The 23,961-nt window shown below is 46.8% G+C and overlaps 1 protein-coding gene across 2 annotated transcripts in view; it reads right to left on the bottom strand.

Moving 5' to 3' along the window:
• GALNT16 (polypeptide N-acetylgalactosaminyltransferase 16) overlaps nucleotides 1-23,961 on the bottom strand; it is an 87,720-nt gene that overhangs the window by 32,202 nt on the left and 31,557 nt on the right. The gene's annotated exons all lie outside the window — the stretch shown is intronic.

Here is a 23,961-nt window from a genome sequence, read left to right as displayed (position 1 = left end):
TGTGTGGGGGCAGACCGTACATGGGAACTCTCTGTATTTTCTGCTCAATGCTGTGTCCTTAAAAGTGTTCTAAAAAAATAAAGTCTATTTAAAAAAAAACAGCTCAAGGTCAGAGCTAGTAAGTTGCAGCTTCTGGATTCAAACTGTTTGTTCTGACCCTGAAGCCCATATTCTTTGCTGGATATGGAAAGGATGGCTCCTGGAGACCCAAGGTCCTGAGGGGACCGCCAACCAGGCTGGAGGTCACCAAGCAACCCGCAGATCGACAGTCTCCTAGGGATGAAATTGAGCCTGACGCTAGGCTAGGCATGTGGGAGGTGCCTGATCAGTAAAACACCCAGGGCTTAGACAAGCCACTGCACAGAGGATACCCATGAGGACAAGCAGGCCGTTGCAGGCTGATGCCAGAGCTGCCAGAACTCAAATGCACGGACAATGATGCATCTTCTCTGGGACTCGTGCTTGCTGCTGCAATAGCCCCACGTCAGACCTTGGGCCCACTGGTGCTAAGTGCTGGGGAGTGATGGATGACTGATGCTGTAGCCCAGCCTCCCTCCTCTTAGCCACACCCTACTCTGTGCTCCCAGATTCCCCCCATGAGAGACACTGGGGAAGGACACATCTGAGATGAATGGATGCATAGATGGATCCCGACATCTCATTATTTGAACCAAACTACTGGCCGGAGGTTCTCCAGAGTGCCTTGAAATACCGTCAACTGTGAGAGCATTGCGATCCCAACCCTTCCACCTGACCAGCCACCGGGCTGGAGCTGCAGGCCCCCAGAGACAGCAGGAAGGCAGGAACTGCCACACGAGGACTCTGTCACAGACCTGGTCCTGAGAGGGATGGTCCCAGGAAGGCAGCTGGCCTTATGGGAGAGGGCCCTGTGTTGGGTGTTGCTGGGGAATATGTTCCCTGAGAGCCTAGCTCCCAACCTCACGGGACAGAAATGCAGAAGGCTACTCCGTAGTGTTCCTGCCTCCGGTTATATCCCCTCCTAGGAGCCGGTCCCTGAGCTCCCTGAGGTCAGAGCCAGTGAGAGAGATTTCCCAGTGTCCATGAGCCCAGCCCCATGCTACACATAGATGCTCAGGGAGTCTATGCTCAGGATGGTGACAAAGGCTGAGGCTGCCGCACTGTGATAGTGTGAGTTGGTGCCATGCCAGGGACTGAACAGATGTGGCAGAGCCACTCCTGAGTGGACTCAAAATGCACTTCAGGAGACAGAGGAAGGAAGGAAGGAGGGAGGGAGAGGGAGAATGTTTTGACTTGAACCCCAGATTGCTAGAAGGACCCAAGCTGTCCCACTTTGAGAGTCGAGAATGAAAGCTCCTTTGTGTCATTCCCGCCCTGGCAAAAGAATGAATGGTAACTCTGCCTGCCTCTTCCTCCCTGCCTGGGGTCAGGAGATGGAAAGCAGCCTCCAACTGATGGTTGAGGAGCTAAAATAAAAGAAAAACTGCAGAAGCTCCCAAAGGGAGAGTATGCCACTTCATTATCCTGCAAGGCAACTGTGGGAAATAACCATGTTTATTTACTTAGGACTTATAGCCACTCTGTGGGTTCAGGAAACCTCTGAGCCCTCATCCTACACTCACCCATCACCCAATAAACAAGATTGAGAGCCACTCATCTACCAGGCACTGAGACACCCTTCTGCAAGTTCCAAGGATCACCTGATCATTCATTCATTTGTTTACAAATGCTTGAACTCACTCACTCATTCATTCAACTATCCATTCATTCAACAAAGCTCTGCTGAGCAGCTCCCTTGTGCCAGGAAGTGGAAAGAACGCTTCTGAGACTGTTCCGCCATCCCCAGGCTGCTGCCTTCCTGCACTTCATTCACAGCTTCCTCGGAGCCACAGAGAACGTTGTGGTAGAGAGTCTGCCCAGGCCAAGGCTCTCTAGAGAAGCTCCTCTCAGGGACTCAAAACGGAGCTAGACATCCTCAAAGATGCTGTCAGGAAATGTCTGCTCCTCCCTCCCACAGACCCACAGCTTCTGTTGGTCCCACCCTCCCCCAAGGTTAGAATCTGCACCTGAGAGACAGCTCGTGAAGAAGGATGCCATGGGAACACCAAGCCCTGCTCCCTCCGAGAGACCCAGCATCCCGGGGTTTGGAGTCAGTAGGCAGAGTCAGCCAAGTGGAGGGGACCCTGAGGAAGGGCAGGTTGTGACCTCTGCATGGCTTTGGCTTCTCCTCCATCCAGCCCCTCCCTGGCCTCACCCCAGTCACCGCCTGGAGCCCTGCTACCTCTGATGTCCAACCCCAGTTCCCACACCCGTCCCACAGCTCATTTCCTTCCAGCTCTCCAGCTCTCCTTTCCCCTTAGCCTTGTTCTTTGATCTTGAGACTTCCAGGCCTTTGAATGTGCCATGGTACCTCCAACTCAACATCGCAAAATGAATTCCTCACTGATCGCCAAAGCAGCTCCTTCTCCTGCGTTCCCTGTCGCAGAGACGAGCAGTCCCATTCTCTGGGGCCTCCAGGCCACAAATCCAGGGGTCATCACTGATGCCTCCCTCATGCTCCACAGCCTGGTTAGATCCCTGCCCTGGGTATCCACAGGCAGCGTCCTGGGCATACCACCAGTATTAAATCACCAATATTTACAAAAGGTCTAGTGGGTGCAGACACGGTGCAACAGGCTGTAAAGACAGAAATAAACCAAAAGCAATATGGCCCCCAGAAGAAGGATCTAGCAATTTGGCCCTTTCCTCCCCTATCCCACTCCAGGCATGGCCATGGGGGATCATGAAGAAACCCCCACCCTCAGCCTAAGAGCATGGGTAGCGGGAGAATTGGCCATGGAATCTCACCCCACCCCAACCCCAGCTGAGGCAGGAGTCCCGAGATGACGCCTGCGTGGCGGATGGTGATCGGTGCATGCAGTTTCCCTTCTGCCCTCCTCAGCAGGGGAGTATGTTGCTGCTCTCCTGCTTTCCCCTCCACACTGCTTACTAAGCATTGCGCTGGGGGGTAAATACATCCTTTGGCTCTAGGCTGTGAGACCGTGAGGAGCTATATCTGGATCAGCCTGAGAGACCCAAGATCCTGGGCTTGGAGCCAGTTGGAGCCACTGGATGGGACTTGTGCTGCTGCCCTTTCTGGAGTGGGTGAGGGCACTTGGGACTATTTGTGGAGTCCTTATTTCACGTGGCACTGACGTCTGTGCTTTACTTTGCTCTTTTTTCCACTAGATGGTGGGCTCCTCATCTTTGAGCTCCCAGCACCTGGCACATAGTAGGTACTGAGTGGATGTTTGCTGAATAAAGGAATGAAAGGGTGAATGAATGAATGAATGGATGAATACCTAAATATTGCCCCTGCTCTCAACTTACTTAAAAGCAGATGGGAAGCAAACCGCAGCAAACAAATGGGGTGCTCTCCCATGTTTCATGACCTTCGGTGGCTTTGCTCTCTCCCAGGCTACAAGCCCTGGAGCTCACAGTGGCCCGAGAGACTATGAGTGGGGACCCCTTGCCTCACTGGGCTCGGCCTCTACTGTGGCCCCCTGCCTTCTCAGTCCCGACACACTGGCCTCCTTCTGTTCCTTGAGCCTGCCGGCACCCTTCTCTTAGCCCTTTCGTTCCTTGTGCCTTCTCTCTGGAAGGCTCCTCTCCCAGACGTCTGCATGGCTCCCTCCTTCACCCCCTGCAGGGCTCTGCTCAAACCTTGCTTTCTCTGTGAGCCTTCCCAGACTGGCGTCTGTAAAACCGTGACCCCAGCCCCACCACGCACTCCCTGCTCCCCTGTCCTGCTTTATATTTCCTTAGAGCACTTAGCACCATCTGATGTTCTATGTGGATTGTGTTAATTTATTTTCTTTTTGACTGCTTCTCCCCACAAGAATATAAGCTTCTCCAGGGCAGGGATTGTCTATTTTGTTTAATACTGGATCCCAAAGCCCAGGAGAGCCTGCGTGATCATAGGACTCAAACACAATCACTAAAGAGTACATGAGTGATGAGCTGTCATGACCTCAAGCATCCCCATCCACCCCCCCACACACACACACTCGGCTAACATAACACTTGGAATTGCAGTGGACCAAGGGGTGGCAGGGTAGTTTTTGCCTGCCTTAGGGATCCCCTTCCCACTCACACGCTCCTAGCAGGGCTGTTAATCACTGTCCCCCTGACCCACCAACACCTCAATCATGACCAGAGAGATGGGCACAAGACCCGGGCCAGGCCCATCTTATCATACCCTCTCAGACACAGGAATTGGCTCAGGAATAGTCATTTGACTCAATCTGGGCCAATCAGAATCCGCCCTGAGACTTTTCTACACAATGAGTTCTTTTCATCAGCACTGCACAGCATGAGAGGCACAAGTCTTCTTGCCCATCACACGGAGAAGTCTGGTCTGGAGAATGAAACCATCATCATCTGGAAAGAAACTATCAGAGCCAAGAGATGGAACGAGAGAGCTCTAATGATATTGTCTGGGTCCCTGGAGCCAGTCGTATCTGTTCCAAATTCACCTTGGGTTTCTCTTTCTCTCTACTTATCCACTACCTACTTACCTGTTTTTTTGTTTGTTTGTTTGTTTTTGCTTAAATTATTTTGGGTTTCCTGTCCTTTCAACGAATAAAAAACTATCCTCCAAAAGTAAAAAAACAATAAACAACAAATGAGCCACCAGCAACTTGAGCCCAGGGCTGAGTGAGACATTCCCAGTTTTCCCCAGTAGGCAGGGCTGTGGTCAGGCTTCGGGGTAGGGGTTCCGTCTGGACCACAGCTCAAGAACCTCTTGAGTTGCCATGGTGAGGAAGGAGGGCTGGGGAGATGCTGAGTCTCCCTCAGCCCTCCAGCCTTCTGCCCAGGGTTCTCGGTTCTCGTCTGACATTCAGGAAACTGCCACCTCCCCAGTCTTTGTCCTTTGGGGAAGTGACAAATCCACTACTTCCATGACCAATAAGGTCAATCAGATCTGAAATTATTTAAGCCAAAATCACGACTCTGCTCTATAAAATGGGAAGAATTATTTCTTGTCTGGAGAGTTTTATTTTCAGTCCATCACTTCGACTAACCTTTGAAACTTGCCTGACTTGCTTCAGGGTTTTTTCCAGCTAAATTTGCCTATTTCTTCATGACTGCTAAATTTAGGAAACAAACAGCAAAGGGGAGGGTTTAAAATAAGAAAGGAAAATATTTTCCCTGTCATTTTCATCAAAAATAGCTCAACCCAAATCCCTAAGCCTTGTAAACTTTCTTTCAAAACATTTACACTGCACCCCTAAATTTTAGATTTAAACAACTCCAACTCCTTTTAAATAACTGTGCCCAATTTCCTTCTACTGCCAGTAAAACAGGTACCTGCTGGGTTTGCCTTTTGCTAAATTTCAATGAAACTGCAAGTAAAAAGGCTCCAGTCCTATTTTATGGATGACTCCAACTTGTTTCTAAGTCTGCTTTAAACCCAAAACACCTGGCGAACAAAATGTGCTTCCCAACTACTCCCAACTCCCTTGGGAACAAAATCTCATCCGATGCCGTGGCCCAGGTTGAAAGACTGCCATTCATTACACGAGCCGGGAAACTATCACCACCTCTGAGTGCAAGGTCTCAGGTTCCACCTCTCTAAAATGAAAAGGTGGGTTCCACAGGGCCAGTCTCCCAGAGAGCCGCTGGGTTCTGGGGAAGTAGCCAGCCCCACCTGGCCTGCCCTTGTTCCTACCCAACCAGACAGGATGCTAGGGGCGACACAGGGCCAGGAACCTGAGCTCGGGCACAGGGGGACCTCGCCTAGGGTATCAAGGGTCCCTGAGGGTCCTGCCCTAGACATGTACCCATCCTCTTCACATTGCTTTGAATGCAGTTATTATGGGGGTTACCGGCCTGGACTTTGAAAGCCAAAAGCCCTGGGATACAACGCCAACTCTTTCTGCTCTCTGGCCCTGAAAGGTCACACTTCCTGAGATGCTTCTTCATCTGGAAAATGGGGATTATTCTGAGGATTAAAGGAGATAATGTAGAGAACATGCTTAGCACAATATCCGGCACATAAATTGTCATTATTAATTATTATTAGCTCACTTGCCTTTTTACCACTGATTCTCAACCTTGATCACACATCGGAATCATCTGGGAAGATTTTAAAAATCCTGATGTCTAGGCCCTACCCAAAGACCAATTAAATCAGAATCTCAGGAGACGGGACACAAGCATCAAGTTCTTAAAGCTCTCCAGGTGTTCCAGTGTGCCATCAAGGTTGAGCTGCTGCTTTATACAGACACAGGATGCTGAGCGACTGCTGGCAAAATCACAGGACCAAGAACTAGGAGGGACCTTGGAGGCCATCTCCCCTGCCCCCCTGCCCCGGGAGCCTCATCGTGAGTTGGGTTTTTTGGCCTCTATTTGTCCTGACCTGGAGCTTCACCATCAGCAGAGCTAATGGCAATTCAGCTAGAGCCTCCATGGTTACTATGGAAACAACCACCTGGCAACACTTATGCCCACAGGTCCAGGAGGCTCCAGTTCAATTACATACCCAGGAGCACAGGGTAGGAGCTTCCTGGGAAGCCCACCTTGGGCTTCCAGTTAGATTTCCTACCATGATCTGACTTTTCCAGGGGTGCTGATGACCGCACAGCTTTATGATACCAATGGTCTCATCAAGAACGAGGGGGCACATTCCCCATTCCCTTAGGGATCTGAGCCAACTAGGATCCTCTACTTAAGACTGGGAGGAAGCATCAGGCCCACTGTTCCAGATGGTTTCCGCTCAGATCCAGGGGGATTCCAGGGCCAATCAAGCTGCCCAGGTCTGATTTCCCACTCTCTGCCCAGCCCAGAGGCCATCTCGGGATGGAGGGATTCTGAGGGTCCATGCTAGGGATATGTGATGTGACAGCTCCGTCTCCACCTGCTTATCAGTTTACCCAGCTTGAGCATTCCGGAGTCTGTGAAGGGCACCAGAACCCTGCCTAACCCTCCCAGCCACAACTGCTATAGAGTATGAGAGTAATGAGCTGATACTGACTGCTCATTGGGACATAATATGGGCTGGGTGCTATGCTAGTTGCTTATTTCTGTCTCCAAGTAGTCCTGCCAAATAGGTGCTCTTCTTATCCTCATTTTACAGAGGTGGAAACTGATGCTCAGAGAGGTAAAATAACATGCTCAGGGTCACACAGCTGCTGAGTGGCTGGGCTGGGACTGGAATTGAGGCTGTCTGGCCACAGAGCCTAAGCACAAAGCTTTCTCTGTGTGTCTTCAGACTACTCCTGGGCCTGGACGTGCTTGGCACGCCCCTTCCAATTCTGAGTCCCTCGGCTGCAAAGCAAGCTGGCCTCTGGTGCCCGGAACACAACCAAGCCCCGACAAGTGCAGGCAGGAGGCCGCCTCCGTCCTGGGCTCAGGGTTCAGAGCATCAGTTTCGTGGCTGGGATGGGGACTTGCCCAGTGTTGTCATGTCTTGGCCTGACATGGGCGTGGAAACACTTCTCTGCTTATGGCTAGAAAGAAGATGGAAAAAATGAAAAGTACAAGAGTTTGTATTACTCAGACCAAAACAGCACATAACCAAATTTCTTGGGTCAGCCTGGGCCCTCCTCAGTCTTCCCAACAAGGTCGTCAGGGTCCTGATGACCTTCAGCTGCAGGGAGGACAAAGCCAATACCTTCTCAGGCTATTGTCTGCCTGATGGTACCAATCCCCCAAACAACACTGAGGCCGAGAGAAAGGAAGCGAGCAGAAGAACTGCTGAGACAAGGCAAGCTCAGGGCTCCCCAGACCTCAACAAACACCCTCGGCCAACATATGGTGCAGGTCACCACCCTGTTCTGCCCTGGTCACGCAAGTGTAATATATCAATATTTGTAAGGTATCATTGCACTTCAGGTGTTTCATATTCAGAGCTTAATTGGACAAAGAAAAGCACTAATTGGCCATGTAACATGTAAAACACACACAGCATGACAATTTCAAGGGTGGCAACAGCCTCCTGCCTCACCCACCGAGGTCGGGACCAGCTGGGCCAGGATCAGATTCAACCCATTAGAACTCAGCAAGGCCCTGATTGTGGGCTGGGCACCTCGGTGTATAACACTTTCAGAACCAAGAGCCAAATTAGACTAGTGGCTGACACAGTCCACTGTTGGCACTGTCGGTCAAGTTTAGAAAAACATTTCCTATGGTGTGTGACCAATAATTAAACAGTTGGGTTATAGTCTTAATAGGAGACAGCATGACAGAAGCAGACTTTTAAAATCAGATTAAGCAAAGAGAAAAAGGAGGAGGGGCAGGGGAAATGGGAAAAAGCAGCCTGCCTCTTGTGCGTTTTCTTCGAGAGCCACTACTGGGGCAGGTAAGACTTGTCCCGTCTAGAGGACCATGGCCCTGGACTGGCATCTCCCCCTGCAGCCTAGCAGTTATCTATGTAGAGTACGCAAAGTGGCTGCAAAATCTGGAAACAGGGGTAATACTAATAATTTTTCATGAATAGAGCCCTTTCGATTACTTCTTCCGGGATACACTAAAGACGCAGTTTTATTCAGTGAAAAATCAGAGACACAAGTCATCTGATCACAGAGTGTGACAGATACACGTGCTGGATCCATGAAAATGTGGCACCACATTCACTGCAGTTTTGCACAGTGCACTGAACCATACGTTGTTAATGAGCAACAGTGCAATGACTATGTCATGCATTGTAATATAATTGAAATAAACCAATTATTATACATATTCATCCAGGTTTTCCTTGATGGCCACCCTGTAGTTAAACAAAACCTTAAAGGGAAGATGTGGATCATTCTTGAAAAAGACTCAGCGATGTAAAGATAGAAATCCTCCCTGACGTAATCTATAAACTCAATTCAATCCTGATTAAAGAACAACTGTGTTGGGGGTGGGGAGAGGGCAGGGAGAGAAGGAGGATTCCGCCAAAAGAGTTTAAACAGAGAGAACAATCAGGGAAAATCTGAAAAAAATTAAAGATGGGGAAATAGACCTACCAGATATTAAGACATATGAGACTGCAGACTTTATATAGCGAGATACTGCTGGTATAAAGCCAAATAGATCAATAGAAGAAAATAGAAAGGTCAGAAATAGACCCAAGTGCATATGGAGGGTTGGCCTAAGATACAATCGCATCTCAAATGGCAGGGGGAAGGGAGAGACGTGCTATTCAGTGAATGATGTTAGGAAAAGCGACTAGACAATGTGGAAACAAATAAAGCCGAATTTCTTTCTTAAACCAAAATAAACTCTAGGTGGCTCAAAGATTTGATAAAATAAACTAAAAAGTATGAAGGAAAAAAAAGTATGAAGAAAAAATTGGTTACTTTTTGTTCTTGTTTTTTGAAGTTTTGAACATAAAATCCAAATGTCATAAAAGAAGCTACATAAAGACTTAAAATTTCTATAAGACTGAAAACACCACCAAGTCAAGATACAAACGTCACCTTGGGAAAAAAATATTAGCCAAATATATGCCCAAGAAAGGATTTCTTTAATATACAAAGAGCTTTTACAAATCAATAAGAAAAGGACCAATAATTCAAAAGAAATGTAGACATAAAGGATATGAACAAAGAGTTCATAGAAATATAAAAAACAGATGACCAATTATAGATGAAAGATGTTCAACCTCGTTGATTTTTAAATAAATGCAAATTAAAACAAGATACAATTTCTTGCTAATGTGGCAAATTTAAAAATAAGTATTAATATAATGCTCAGTATTTTGACAGTTTGAAGAAACAGGAGGCTTTATATGTTGGTGGATTATAAATTGGTATGACCAAGGCTGTTTGACAACACCAGCATTTTAAATACTACTTTTTGACTCAGTAGAAGTTCCATTTTTAGGCGAACATACACCTGGTTTTCCTGAGACAGTCCCAGTATACACCTGTGCTCTCAGGAGCCCCTCTGAATTAGAATTTGTCTTAGTTTAGGTGATAGATTACAATATCACCTTACATTTCTAGGCATTAACTCTACAATTACACTCACATGACTATGTGAAATGTAGAAGTGTCTTAATTATAGCAGTATTTATAAAAATGCTCGAAATAAATGCCCATCAGTAGAGGACTGATTAAGTAAATTATACTTTATCCTTACAGTGGAATTATAAATAAATGTTACAAGGACTAAGTTATGTACATATAGTGTGATTCATTTTGTATAAACAGTTCATAAATACATGTACATGTAAATGCATAGATATAGCTGGAAAAATACATGGCAAACTGCTCAACAGTGGTCACCTCCAGGGAGTGGCATAGGAGTGGGCTGGAAGACTGAAGAATTTTACCTTTTCCTTTATATAAGTCTGTTTTTTTGTAAATAAGTATTTATTCTTTTACAATAAAATTCTTTGGGGGAAAAAACAGATGAACCTTAATTCTCTACCTAAGATAAAAGAATTGAGCTGGTTATTGTCATCATCAACATCATCATCTTCAGAGTGGATCTCAGGTATAAATAAATTGATGAAAAGTAAGCCCTTCATCAACTAATAAGGAAGTGTCATTAGAGACCGAGGCAAAGATGGTCCACACCCTCGTATGTCCAGCAACTATGCAGGATGTGAAAGCTGGACGGTGAAGAAGGCTGACAGGGAAAAAATGGATTCATTTAAAATACGGCGTTGGAGGAGAGCTCTGCGGATACTCTGGACTGTCAGAAAGATGAACAAGTGGGTACTAGAGCAAATTAAGCTTGAACTCTCGCTGGAGGCAAACATGATAAAACTGAGGCTGTCCTCCTTTGGGCACATCATCAGAAGGCGGGACTCTGGAAAAGACAATAAGGGGAAAAGTGGAAGGCAGCAGGAAAAGAGGAAGACCAAATGTGAGATGGACTGACTCCATAAAGGAAGCATAAGCATGAGTCTACAGGAGCTGAGTAGGGCTGTTGAGGACAAGACGTTGTGGACATCTCTCATTCATAGGTCATCAGGAGGCCGCTTGACAGCATGTAACAACAACAAAGCCCTTCTTCAGCTGTAACATTTGGGGCCGAAGTACCAGCCAGGAACAGATTACTCCCGATGGAGAGGAGGGGAAGGGAAGTTCTGGGGGAGGAAAAATAATTTTCCCTCTACTCTTCTGATTTCTTAGCTGAGACTGCTGCAATAAAAGACATAAAGGGTTCTGGGACCCAATTCCAATATGTGGTGGGGTTTCCCCACACCACCAACAAGCAGTTCTTGAGCTCTAGCTGGGTGTCCTACGTTCAACTCAGTTCTGACACTCTCCACCCAAAAATAGTATCAGATTCCACAGGTTGAGGGCTCAGTTCCACAGGACTGCCCTCCACTTCGGATGCGACTGGCTATCAGAGGTTCCCACATCTCCTTAGGTTCTATTAATTTGAGAGAGTAGCTCACAGAACTCACTAGATCACTGGTTTATTACAAAGGATATTAAAGGATATGAATCAACAGCTAGATGAAGAGACACAAAGGGCAAGGTCCCGAACAAAGGAGCTTCAGTCACGGGGGCACATGGAAGCATTCTGGTTCCCCAACCTGGAAGCTCTCTGGACCCCCTCCGTTTTAGGTTTTTATGGAGGCTTCATTACATACGCATGATTGATTAAATCATTGACCATTAGTGATTCATTCAACCTCCAGCCCCTCACCCCTCTCTGGAAATCAGGTTAGGAACCAGCCCCCATCCAAAGATCACCTCATTAACATAACTGAGGACAAAAGACCCAATAGTATAACAAAAGATGCTCCCGTTGCTCTTATGCTCAGGAAATTCCAATGGTTTGGGGAGCTGGGAGTTAGCAACCGCGGCTGAAGACCAAATCTCTGAGAAATATATTTTTGGTCATCTGAATGACCAAATATATATTTTTTTATAAATTGCAACAGATTAACAAGAGAAAAGTAAACAGAAGTTTATTAACATGTATACATGGGAGATACCCATGGAAAACTGAGTAATTCCCTGAGGTGGCTTAGAACTCAGGATTAAGCACTGTCTTAACAGGGGAAAGGGAGAGGGAGTTGGGCCTCTTGGGGGAGAGTGAGTGGTTTTTAGGAAAGACGACCCGGCTCTTAGAAGAATAGATGGGAAGTATGATAGTTTGTGACAAAGTGTGTCTGGGCGTGGTGTCGACTTCTAGTCTCCTGTGCTGTGAGCAGAGTCAGTCCTCCCTGGTGATGAAACTCCCGGGAGGAGATTCATGACGAGTGGGCTCCTTTTGGAGGATGTCTCTTCAGGCAGATGAGGGGAGTTCATGGAAACCTCTCCTTGCATTTGCTGGTTTTCAAGAGTCTACAGCTCAAAATAATCAATATGCCAAAGTGGCACATTTTGAGTGGCACGTTCTGCTATGCCTTGAAGTGGAGGAGGGAAGGGAGTAGTATTTGGGGGCTGAGCCACACTGTCTGTGTGGGATGCTGTCACAAGTGAATTCAATGTTCAGGTGATGCTTGGAGACTCAGCTTGACTTCTCCTGATTTGTCCGCAAAGCGCAAGCTAACAATTGAAAATGGGGTGTGCTGGGGGGTGGCTAAGAAGTCGAGGGCCGTTAACTTTACCTGTACTGCAGGCACCAGCCACACAGTACACTATGAAGTTGGTACTCAGGCACAAGGGCGATTGGTGCCATTCCCTTTTCCATTTTGTCCATTTTAAGGTTTTGGGTTTTTTTTTTTTAATCTTTTCTAAAGTGCCTGGTGTTGCGTGCTTAGCTTAGCAACTTGGTTGAAAGAGGTGGGCAGGCCCAGGAGAGCTGAAAAGGGCTGTCAGTCAATCCCTCAGGCTAGCGCACAGGCCACTCTGCAGCGCCGGAGTTGACCTCTGAGCGCAGCAGCTTCCACAGCTGCAGAAAGGAGGTAAGGAGGCTTCCCACCCAGGGGAGCCGAGCGGGCGCTTAAAGAAAGTCATTGCCTCCGGCCCATGCGGGCCCTCACTGAATGACTGTGGAAAAGGAGGCGGGTTGAGCAAGATGGTCTCTGAGGCCTCTTCCATCTCGAACATTAAGCGGTCCGTCGCTGCACCCACTCAACCCACCATTCTTCCGTACATACTTGCTGCAGATCGTGGGGGACCTCTGAAGAGCCAAGAGCTTCTTTGGATGCGACCTGTCACTGTTCCAGACACACAGTAGGTGCTCATGGGGTGTTTGTCACATCAGAAAGGTATGTACATTGTGCCCCAGAGACCCCGGTTCCACAGGAGCTGGAGGAGTGATCAGCAGCTCTGGTTAAGTGTCACCGAAATGATCCTTGCTGTCGCCAGGGCCTCGAGCTTTGGATAGGAGGAAAAAATACAAAGGATTTCTAGAAGAGGGGAGCTGCAGGAAGCGGGGCAACCTGGGAGCCCCACTGGTGGTCCTGCCAAGTACATGAGCCGGGCAGATGGGCACGCTAGCTTTGGGTCCGGGAGGGAAGAAAGTGTGTTTTATTGTGGCTGAAGAGTCCTCTGTGGGGAATGACATTATTACGGGTTAATGGTGGATAGCGTTTTTCTTCCTTGACTAATATCTTTGAATATTACATTAAATTGTTTTTAAGCCACCAGAACGGTTATTAAATTAGTACCCTTTTGGAAAACAGTCTGGCAGTATATTTCTAGTGCTTTATCCTTTGGCAACACAGCCTTTTTCATTTTATTCTGTCCATTACCTTCCCCTAGCCATGGAAGGTTGCCAATTGGGCCCCAAATCTCCCATATAGCCCATATCCCATATAGAAGATTTAAATTTAACCTTTAAAAGGAGGGAGCGACATGTAAATGTGCCCTCTCATCTAGGATTCCCATCTAATCATATAATTAATTATAGACAAATATTAGGCACAAGAATGTTCATGACAGTCTTATTTATAAGAGTGAAAACGTGAAAACAATACATATGTCAACAGCAAGAAAAAGAGTAAGTAAATTATGTTCCATCAACTGAAAAAAAATTTTGACAACTATTTACAATAACTGTTATAGGCTGTGGGGAAATAAGTACACTCTTATATGTTATTAGAGGGAGTATAAACGGTAGAAATCTCTAGAAGTAAATTTACCGGTATGTATCAAGAGTCTGAAAAAGATGTGTACATATGATTCAATTTTAGGAATCTGTTCTAAGGAAATGATTGAAAATGGGTTCCATTTATAACAGCAAAAGATTGTGGAGAAAAAACCGCCTAGATTTCTAGTAAAAGGGAACTGGTTCAATAAGTTATGGTACACTCCTTCAATAGAATACATTGCAACAATCTAAAAAGATGTAGAAATGTATTTTTTTTAACATGGAAAGATGTTTACCATAAAGAGTTAAGTGAAAAAAAGCAGGCTACAAATTAATATGTGCATTGTGATTCCATATTCATTTATCTGAACGTTCTAATTTGTCTTAACGAATAATTAGTACCTGTGAAATCAGGCAAAAATAACGTTAACGATATTAGCTGTGCAAGCCCTGCAGCAGCACAGCACAAAGCTTGCGCAATAATGGGAGGAAAGGGCACAGTAGAAATTGTGTATACTCTGTGATTGGAGCTATGCAAAATTACGGAGTTCAACAAGAAAGGCATGGTGAAAAATAAAAACAGTGATTTGTTAGGAGGGGCAGATTATGGTGATTTTCCATCCTTTCGGGTATTACTATGTTTATGCAATTTTTATTTTTTAAGTGGGGAAAAAAACCCTTTGAGACTTTTTCCTCGTAGCCTCTCCCCTCTTTGGAATGGTTGTCTCTATGGAACTCAAGGCTGCTTACTAAAAATAATGCCTTACACTGGGCCTCGCTCTTCACAGCTTACTGTACTTCTCCTGGGCGAAGTCGGTCATGGTGACCCTTTCTCCTTTGTGCCGGCACATCTCTGCCCTCGTTCTTACCAGCCCTGACCCCTGACCCCAAGGACCCAGATGCTGTGGGGCTAACCAGCCCCTTTTGGCTATCCTGGACCCCACGGATCACACTTGCCAGCCTTGAAGCTTAACGTCTCAAGGTCTTGCCGGGGCAGGACGACAAGCTAACACAAACCACTAATAGTGGATCAACGCATATTAAACCCCTCCCGAAGCAGGCACTGGCACACACAGCTCTTGAGAGAACATTCCTTTGTGGAAAACAACTTGGCAAATGTATCGAAAAAGCCTTTAAAATGTTTACAACCTCTGGTCCAACCTCTGATTCCAGGCGGTTATAAAATAATAGGTATATGACGATGTGGGTACAAAGATATACCACTCAATATCTTTTATACTAATAAAATATTGGAAATAATCTAAATGTCCAACAGTGGAAGCTTGGTTAGATAAACTATGGCACATGATAAGGGGGCCACGTAAAACACAGGATGCCCAGTTAAAGTAGAATTTCAGATAAACAGTGAATAATCTTTTTAGTAAATATATCCCAAATAATGCATAAAATATACTTATTCTAAAAAGGTATTCATGTTTATCTGAAATTCTGATTTATCCTGGATGTCTTGTATTTTTATTTGCTAAATCTGGCCACCCTACGTATCCATATAATAGAATACTATGTAGCCATTAAAATTCTTATTTTTAGACCAGTGGCTTTCAAATTGTGTTTCTTCTCTCCCTGTGCTTTAGCTAAATCTTCTCAATTTTTATCTATTTTATAATTTAGGCTTCCGCCTAAGATTAGGTTTGAAAATAAGGGTTCTATTACTAAAAGAAGTTTGAAAAACCCTGTTTTAGAAAACTATTTAACGACAGGAGACAGTGCTCATAAAATAATAAGTAGAAAAAACCATGTTAAAAACCAGTATGATTCTAGGTTTGTATATACACACACGCACATACATGGAGGGCGAGACAGACAGACGGATACCAGACACTCTGGAAGAATCTTTGAAAAAAACCAAAAACAGCTATTATCTGTGGCTGTTGGGATTATAGGTGATTTTCAGAAGGTTTTTTTCAGATTTTCTACAATGAACTAAATGCATTTACATTTTGAAAAAAATTACTATTAGAACTATCCATCCTCTCAGATGACGTTAATACTTGAACATCATTCAGCCTGTGCATCTGTAGTTCTGACATCTGGGACTTCTGAACTCTTTGGGGATCTAATGAAATCTCTGTGTCTTAGTCTCGGAGGGTATGTTCACACAAAATTTTGCCTGCATTCCGCCTCCCATCCCTTCTTGTTAAGGAGCCCTCCCTAGATTCTAGAATGCTATTTCTTCCCTCTGCTTGCTGATAAAACTACTTATTCTGGGGGCTGGCCCCGTGGCCGAGTGGTTAAGTCTGTGCGCTCCGCTGTAGGCGGCCCAGTGTTTCGTTGGTTCGAATCCTGGGCACGGACATGGCACTGCTCATCAAACCACGCTGAGACAGTGTCCCACATGCCACAACTAGAAGGACCCACAACAAAGAATATAAAACTATGTACCGGGGGGCTTTGGGGAGAAAAAGGAAAAAATAAAATCTTTAAAAAAAAACAAAAAACAAAAAAAAACTAATTATTCCGTCTCTGTGGCATTAGTTCTTGACCTTTTTTGGGGGAGGGGGGTGGTCACACACCTGCTCTGAAACCCTGTTAAAAGCTATGAGCTCCTCAGAAGAGAAGCACTCATCAACCCACACGCGGCTGTAGGTTGTGGGAGATCCTGAACTCCCCGAGGTCCATTCTTAGACTCCACGTTTGGAACCCCTGGCGCAATTCCAAGTCTTTGGCACTCACTGGGGCCCTGACTTGGCTCATTCCCTTTAGGGCCAAACCAGTTAAATATAGATTTTGAAAAAAAGGGCCAAAGCCAGGGATAGAATCTAGCTCAGCACTCCCAGGGCACCGCCACACAGCAAACCTTCTAAAGGAGCGTGTGTGTGTGTGAGAATATGGAGAATTGCCTGCACACTGAGTACTGCTGAGAGCGTTAGAGTCGGGAGGGTTCCATGGACAGGAAGAAGAACCAGAAGGGAGACCCGAATTTGGCACCTCTTCCTTTGTATGATCTGTGACTTTGGGGTGGCTGAATGGGGCAGGGAGGGAGTGTTACACAGGACTACTGTGCCAACTCCAAGTTGGCTGCCCACTCCCTTTAATAACTCTCTTCAGCAGCTGTACAGTGAACCAACCTCGTTTATGTCTCTGAAAACCGAGCAGGGGCCAACTGACAGGGTGAGGAAGACTGTGGGAGCCTGGGAGGACAGCCCCACAGAGAGCTGGGCGATTCGGCAGTAGCTATGTGAGTGTTAAATGTGCACACCCTCCTAGCAGCTCTACCTCTTGGCATCTCTTAAAACAAAACAAAACAAAACAAAACAAAACTTACCTACATAACCAAAGAGGCGTGTACAGGGTATTTTTTGCAGCATATCCACCAACACAAAGTTACCTCTGATTCATTATATATTTTATTTATTTACTTATTTATTTTTTGGATTTTATTTTCCCTTTTTCTCCTCAAAGCCCCCTGGTACATAGTTGTATATTTTTAGTTGTGGGTCCTTCTAGTTGTGCTATGTGGGACGCCGCCCCAGCATGGCTTAATGAGCAGTGCCACGTCCACACTCAGGGTTCAAACCAGGGAAACCCTGGGCAGCTGAAGTGGAGCACAGGAACTTAACCACTCGGCCACGGGGCCGGCCCCCATTATATATTTTAAATTTAAACATAATCACCAAGCCTATGAACATAATATGAATTTGCATTTCTTTCCCAAGGAGAAAACACAACAATATTCTGCATAAGGGAAGTTCCAAGCTCAGGTTAAAGCTGCTTGTATCTTTTTCACCTCACTCCTATAGGCTTGCAGGATCATGAGCAAGTGCACGCCCACGACAGCCCTGTACAGTGGGAGGGCCATGGGCTTCCAAACTCACGGGAGACCAAATGGATGCCCTCCCAGTGGGAACACAAGTCGTGTTCACCTCTCTCTCCGCTTTCATCCCGACAAAAAGAGTTTCAAGCTCATTTGGAAGAACAAACATCTGGAAAGAACCCTAACCTCTTTATTCCCACCACCCCCTGACCCCAAAAAGAAGGCCACAAACAACAGAGGAGACTTGCCTTGCCAGTTATTAAACAAATTCCAAAGCCACTATAATCAAAACAATATGGAACTGGCAACTGGCTGAGAAAAAGACAAACAGATAAGTGGGACAGAATTTAATCTAGAAATAACATATACAAGAACTCAGTACATGACAAATCGACATTCTAATCCAATGAGGAAAAGATAGTTTGGTATAAAAATTGTTGGCATCACCAGCTATTCAAATAAAAAAAAAATAGGCCCTCACTTCATAATAGATAGTAAAATAAATTCCAGATGAATTGAAAATGCAATTATATAAGAACAATAAAAGTTGGGGCTTGTCCCATGGCCGAGTGGGTAAGTTTGCGTGCTCCGCTTTGGCGGCCCAGGGTTTCGCCGGTTCGAATCCTGGGTGCGGACAGGGCACCGCTCATCAAGCCATGCTGAGGCGGCGTCCCACATGCCACAACTTGAAGGACCCACAACTAAAAATACACAACTATGTACAGGGGACTTTGGGGAGAAAAAGGAAAAATAAAATCTTTTTAAAAAACAATAAAAGTATTATAATAAAAGTAAGTAGAATAACCAAATAGTGAGGGAGATCCTTAAGGGGGGTGGAAATCCCATAAGCCATTAAGGAAAAGTAGATAGACTAGGCTATACAAAAATTAAAAATCTTCCTATGGCAGAAATACTATTAACACATTCTAAAGACACATAACATCCTATAATTTAATGACTCAATATTTAGACCACGTTTGACAGATAAAAGGTTAATCCCTAAAATATGCTCAGAGCTCCTGCAAACTGATCTGAAAAAGACAGACAACCCAAACAACGAATGGGCAAAGGATATGGACGACTCATTAAAGGGGAGATGCAAACTGTCAATAAACGTGAAACAACTGATTCGCTACTGAAAATCAAAATACGATGCTGTTTTCACCTGTCAGTTGCGCAAAAATGAAAAAAAGAATAAAAACATCTCCTGCTGGTGAGGCTGCAGGAAACTCGGGGAGCAGAGGTACTCATTTCCACCACCTTGGGGAAAATATTTTGGCAAGGTGTGTTTAAATTGAAAATACACAGAGCTTTGACCAGTAATCCAAGCTTAGGAGCTTTAGGCAACAGAAATAAAAGCACGAGTATGTGAAGTCCTGTGCAGGAGAGTGTCTGTTACAGCACTGTGTGTATTGGCAAAGACTTGAAATACCTTGAATGTCCATTAGTGGCGAACGTTCAACAAGTGGTTGGTAGGGCATTCTACAGAATGAGGTGCATCTAAGCTCGCTGTCCTGGAGAGATGTCGCCAATATCTTAAGGGGAACAGCAAGTTGAAGAATCATTTCTAAAGTAAAATTCCATTTTCTGTGTAAGGAGAGAGCAAGGGAGAGAGAGCTAGCTATGTATGTGTGTCTGCGTTTCTACGATCATGGAGAAAAGAATAGAAAAGGACATGGCAGCCTGTTAATGTTTAGCTCAGGGAGATGGGATTGGAGAAGGGTGGGGAGGAGGGGCAGGAAGACAGAGTTCTAAGTTTTTCTTTAGATAGCTCTGTGTTACTGCATTTGGTAAAACAGGCCTGTGTTGCTTTTGTGATTGTCAAATGGGGACCATGCCTGCCATTACCTTGGCCTCCTGGGACAAGTAAAGGAAGTGACTTGTGTGAGAAGAGCTGCCCCAGAGGCCAGGAGAGGAGAATGAGGCCCAGTGGATGGAAGTGCTTCATCAGAGGCTATGAATAAGGGAGTGGAACCAGGACTGTCAGAGTCCCCCAACTCTCAGATGGGTGCCCTTTCCGCAGTCCTGTGTGGCTCTTGTTCCATTGGAGGGATCTGCTAAGCTCCAGTCCTTCCTGGGTCCTCTGGCTGAACCAAGATTAGCCCTAACACTAAGCAGTGCCAGCTGGTCCTCTCAGAGATGAGCCAACAAATGCCCTTGCTGCTGCCCCTGTGCAGTCACTCCTTCCCCCCACTGTCTGGGCAAGACCCCACCCCAGGGACTCCACACTGGACCAGTGCTCCTCCTTCATCTCCAACCCCCACCACCCACAAAGACCCATCCTCAGCCCTCCTCCTGTGGGTCCCAAACTGATGCCCAGCACTTCAAAACTCAGTGAAACCCAGGAGGTTGTGTCTAAAGCCAGCCTACCCGTCTCTCCCTCTAGCCCCACGGAGGATGCTGTGGAAATGCTGCAGATGCTTCACTGGCCCTCCCCCAAATCTACATTCAAGACTCTCCTGCAGGCTTCAGACATCACTCTGGGCTCTGAGTAGGTAAAGGCAAGAATCGCTTTCTGAGAGACCAGAGAATGTCACCTTGCTCCCTGGGGAACAGCAGCTCTTGGAGGTGGCCTGGGCAGCAGCAGCAGCACCAACAGCCGCTGTCCCAGAGACAGCAAGGGCAAGAATGGCTTCACTCCTGTCCTGACTCAGGTCAGGGTTTCCAGTTCAGGGTCTGCATGCTTGTATGAGTACATGGGTGCACTTGTGTGTGTGCATGGGCGTGTATTGGTGGCATGGGTGTGCTTCTGTACATACATGGGCACAAGCTTTTGTGTGGACATGGGCATGTTTGTGTGCATCGGAGCGCATGTGTGTGTGCTGGTGTGCTTGTGTGTGTGACACAGGCACATATACTTAAAATACAAAACCTCTTTAGAAAGGCAGAGGAGTTCCCCCCAAAGGTTAGAGATTTGCTTATTTTGATATTGACTTTTCTGCTTGTGCAAATTTCTGAACCAGGGGCTGGCCTGGTGGCATAGTTGTCAAGTTTGCGTGCTCTGCTTCAGCAGCCCGGGGTTCACCAATTTGGATCCTGGGTGTGGACCTACACACCACTCATCAAGCCATGCTGTGGAGGCAACCCATATGCAAAAAGAAGAGAAAGGCTGGCACAGATGTTAGCTCAGGGTCAATCTTCCTCAAGCAAAAAAAGAGGCAGATTGGCAACAGATGTTAGCTGAGAGCCAATCTTCCTAACCAAAAGAAAAAAAATTCTGAACTATTTGTGGCATATGGCAGCACCATGGGAAACGTCTTTTCCTGAAGTTTGCACACTTATGTGCTGAAAGCAGCCATTAGGGGACGGTGAAAAGAAAGTTCTGGCTCTCTGGGTCCTCATCCCTTCATCTTGCCTCTGGAGCTGCTTGAATTCTTTCATTATCTGAGAACAGCTCATCAGACACGAAACACGAAACACACAGCCTTAGTGTCTTAGGAGGAGATAGGGAGGGAATCGGGGGAGGGCCCTCTGGCTCCACCTTCCACCCATGCCCCCACCCCACGTCTGACAGTAGGACAGTGAAGCTGAGGTCGTCAGCAGCCAGCCCAGGGCAGTGTGAGTCACAGCGCCTCCGGGTGATAAGGGAGGATGGGAAAGAAGGATGGGGAGCGGGCAGTTGCTCCACGCCTAGGTGGTGGGCAGGGAGAATCTGCTCTCCTGCCCTCATTCTCAGTCTCACATCTATTAGATAAAGGGTTAGCTCCATGCTTCTCAAAGGAGGGCCTGTGAACCTCAAGGATATGAGGTGACCCATCCAGGGATACGCAAGGACAGGAGATAATCACAGTGCCTCTTCCTTTTGTTCAAAGATTTGGAAGACAGGACGTTATTTTTCCATTAAACAAGAAGTAGGTACAACTTCTCATGCATCTTTAAAGGAAACGAGAGACTCTCACAGCTTTGTGGAGCCTCAGGCGCTGCCCTAGACCCCTGGAGGGATGTGTTCCGTCTACTCAGCAGGGTGAGGGGCTCTGGAGACAGCCTCAAGCAGCCCTGCAGGTGTGCATTCTAGGGTGCCAGTGGGGAGGGAAGCAAGTGGCCGGGCTGCAGACCCTGGCAGGGCCTCCAAGGGACCCAGCCCAAGAGTTTATTCAACATGCCTTTTAGAGGTTCTACAAAGCAGAAGCGAGGCTAGGGTTCTGGGAGGCAGCCAGACTGGGTCTGAGTCCCAGCTCCTCTTTTGGGGCTAGTTGGATAACTTCCTCCAGCCTCAACCTCTGCACCTGAAAAATGGGTGCAAAATGACAGCACCTCCTCCATGAGAGCTTGATGAGAATTCAGTGAGAGAATTCCTGCAAAGCACAGGCACTGGCACTCCCCAGATCCCAGCCCTGCAGGCTGAAGCCTTTGCTGCCACAGATCACAGTTCAATTTCTCCCTCCTGCCCTCGGCATGCCTAGCCCCATTACAGGTCTTCATCCCACGGCACTCCCAGTGAACCTGCTGCGTGCAAGTCTCTGGCTCAGAGCCTGTTTCCCGGGAACCTAAGAGTCCAGGTGAGATCCCTTAGGAAGCAAGCGAAGACAGAACAAACAAGAGGTCCAAGCCCTCAGCCCTGGGCCCCGCAAATTTTAAGGGTCAGGGAGAAGGAAGCCCCAGCACAGAGAAAGGAAGGGAATGGCCGGCTGAGTGTGGTCTCTCAGAAGCCAAGAGTGACACGGAGACACAGACACAGCATGCTGCTTCCCCTGGGCCACCACACACACTGAAATGGGTCCCTAGGAGTGGACAATGGCCCTGTCCACCTCAGTCTTGACCTCACACAGACATTTTTCATGCTTCGTCCTGATTTTCCAGTTGTTCTCAGCACAAGGGCTGCTCTGACACATCATAGCTGGAAGCAGAAGTGCAAGGGCCCAGGCGTGGGTGATGTCTGGAGCTGCGTCTCAGGATCTCTGAGGACACAGGATGCAGCTCTCCCATCACCAGGCGGACCTCTGCAGAACAGAAGCCTCCAGCCCTCCTCAGCCACGCCCCCTGCCCGCAGCCCCAGCCCCAGAAGGTACCCAATAAAGCCTCTACCAGGTCTCCCCACTGGGCCCCAAAATTTGGTTTATTAAATTGTCTTCTGCCGCAAGGACCACTTACTCACAACCGCTGTTGCCGTGGCAACCAAGCAGCCAGCCTGCTGTTCTAGCTAACAGCCAGGAGCCTTCTGCTGGTTATCTGGCTTGGCGAACCCAGGGCAAGATACCCCCAAAGTGTCTGAGAGCCTGGAACGTGGTGGGGGGACGTGGGAAGTGAGAGAGAGGACAGGAGGGTGTTCGTGAAGTGCAGAGCCCGGGGCTCTTGCAATTGTCCCACTATTCTCTACCAACAGGTTGGGGCTGGGAGAGCTGTGAAATGACTTGTCCCAGAGGGGTTCCCACGTCTTCTTGTGACGTCAGCCACTTCTCCAGCAACACATCCCTCAGCCCCTCCACTCCCTTTCTGCAAGCTGAAGGAGGGAGGGGTCCTCCAGGGGCCGAGAGCGGGCCACACAGCCAGGAGAAAATCCTGCAAATGCACGTGAAGGGCCCTGGGCCTAAGACAGCCCCACCCCGAGACAGAGTGGGCCCTCCGGAGCCGGCTTTGGTGCGCCCCAAGGTTGCTTTTAGGGTCTGTAACCCCTGTGACCTCCTGACTCTTCTCAGAGAGGGGTTATTTCTTTGAACCAGTCCTGAAGGTCTTTCATCTGAAGTAGAGTTAGTGACCAGGAGTTTTGAAGTCACGCAGATAAGAATCCAAGTCTTGGCTCCTTCACTTGCTTCCTGTTTAACATTAGGCAAGTTACTTAACCTCTCTGAGCCTCAGTTTCTGTAGCTGTAAAATGGGATAAACTTCGTACCAATGTCACCAAATTATTTCAAGGATTAACTGAGACTGAGTACATAAAGTATGCAACACAGTGCCTGGCACACAGCAAGCTCACAGGAAGTGGGGAGTATGACCACTACTATTGCCGCTGTTATCATCGTCAAAGATGATCATGTTGATTAGCTGACCTAGAGGTTGAAGACATAAGTGAGAGACTGAAAAGAACTGAGAATGACAAAAGCAAACCTCAGCATAGTATAGACATTAAGTATCATTTTTGTTTAAAAAAATACTAACAGTGGATATCTTTAAGTGATGGCACTACATTATTTTTCTTGGTGCTTTTTGTTTTTCTAAGTTTCCTGAAGTGAACAGGTATTACTTCTATAATTAGAAAAAACATTTTTTTAAAAGGTTAGAGATGAGCATTAAAAATGAGC

The sequence above is a fragment of the Equus przewalskii genome, chromosome 25, assembly GCF_037783145.1.
Source record: "Equus przewalskii isolate Varuska chromosome 25, EquPr2, whole genome shotgun sequence".
NCBI lineage: Eukaryota > Metazoa > Chordata > Mammalia > Perissodactyla > Equidae > Equus > Equus przewalskii.
This window is presented reverse-complemented; position numbering and strand designations above follow the sequence as displayed.